Source organism: Nanorana parkeri, unplaced genomic scaffold, assembly GCF_000935625.1.
Source record: "Nanorana parkeri isolate BGI_ZX_2015 unplaced genomic scaffold, ASM93562v1 scaffold390, whole genome shotgun sequence".
Taxonomy (NCBI): Eukaryota; Metazoa; Chordata; class Amphibia; order Anura; family Dicroglossidae; genus Nanorana; species Nanorana parkeri.
This window is the reverse complement of record NW_017306658.1, coordinates 661,866-663,498: the sequence shown is the minus strand read 5'-3', so window position 1 is coordinate 663,498 and position 1,633 is coordinate 661,866. Positions and strand designations below refer to the sequence as shown.

The window sequence follows — 1,633 nt, the reverse complement described above, 5'->3', positions numbered from 1 at the left end:
CCCCCCCACACCTCAGGCGGCGAGAGTTGTAGGGACGCCCATGTACGGCACATATCCACAGCCCCGCAAATCCCTGTTCTTACCTACATTCAAGAGGGTTTCTCTTTTCCCCCCTTAATGCAACAACAGACGCCATATCATGAGTATACTATCAGACAGAGAAAGCGTTCATATTCAAAAACTTGCCAATATTTCATAAGTAGAAAAATCTGTCTGATTGTTTATCAAAGAAATCAGAATATTCTCAATTGACTTGGTGATTCATGAGTGGTCTCTATATGTGATCACTAGACGCTTGTATGCACACAACCCAATGATGAATCAACAGGTTTTTTAAGGACATTGATATACAACATTTAGGTGATCAAGATCATTTTTTGGAGTATTTTTTTGTTACATTGTGACATTGTGCGTTATTTGGACTCTCTTTACTTTCTAAGAATTTTTTCTTTTGTGTAAGAAATGCCTAATGAAAATAAATCCATCAAACCATGAAATAACTCCAAAGGAAAAATTTAAAATATATGTATTTTTTAGAACACATGATTAGCGAGTCAAACAAGGCCACGCTGATATTGTTTCCATCTTAAAAGGTAATTTCACTTACTTCATTTCACCAGTTTTGCAACATTTAGGCAAAGCAATACCCTAATTTAGCTAATTGCTATTTAAAAAGGTATGTACATGTAAATTATTATTATAAAGGGGAGTGATTTTGGGATTGACATCACGGCAAGAAGTGGAAATATTCTCCCCTAATTTTATAGCGCATTGAAAGTGAAACTAAACTCAGGAGTTAAATCTTAAAAATACATTCAAGTGCCTTAACTATTCAGAAGGAAGGACAGTGTCAGCACAAATTCAGAGATGATTTGAGGATCTACAGACGAGTGATATACAAATAAGCCATATTTTTGTTACAAGTTAAGGTACTTTAATGTATTTTTAAGATTTAACACCTGAGCTTAGTGTCACTTTAAGATCTTTGTAGTATCCTAAATTATACCTTTATTTTTTATTCATCTCTTATATATTTTAAAGAAAACTTACCCTTGGTGTGCAAGAAAAGTCATTGGATTCTACGGTTAGGCCACCCTCTGGATCATGCTCAGACCTGTAGAGTAACATGTGGGCCCATGTCTAGGACACATAGGGTTTTGGTGATGTGATATCGCCCGCTAATTTCATCCCATCCCTAATCTTTTTGCTTCTTGTGCAGCCTTGTTAATCCTGTGGGGAAACTGGGATAAGAAAAAAAAGATTGATGTTCTCATAAAATAGATTTTATAGTCCAATAACCAAAAAGATTTCAACACTCGCTTAGATCATTGCTTGTCATGAGGTAAAGTACAAGTAAAGCTTATCTGGATAAAAATTCACTTTGCTAAAGCATTCTGGATCCATATTTTGACCTTACTTTATCCATTTTCTGCATGTCCTCCAGTCTCTTTGCAGCCACCTCCTGTGTGCATGCATGTGTTCCATGGGCAACTGTGTTTCAGGCACACATTGCTACTATATTATTTTATATTACATCTGAGGGCTTATTTAAAAATAGATTTTATAGTCCATTAACCAAAAAGATTTCAACACTCGCTTAGATCATTGCTTGTCATGAGGTAAAGTACAAGTA

General features: G+C 35.5%; 1 protein-coding gene across 1 annotated transcript in view; it reads right to left on the bottom strand.

Moving 5' to 3' along the window:
* HS3ST5 (heparan sulfate-glucosamine 3-sulfotransferase 5) overlaps positions 1-1,122 on the bottom strand; it is a 45,467-nt gene extending 44,345 nt beyond the window's left edge. The window contains exon 1 of the mRNA XM_018559374.1: positions 1,051-1,122. The gene's annotated coding sequence lies outside the window, so the exon portion shown is untranslated. The remainder of the gene's footprint in view (positions 1-1,050) is intronic.
* Positions 1,123-1,633: the final 511 nt, after the last annotated feature.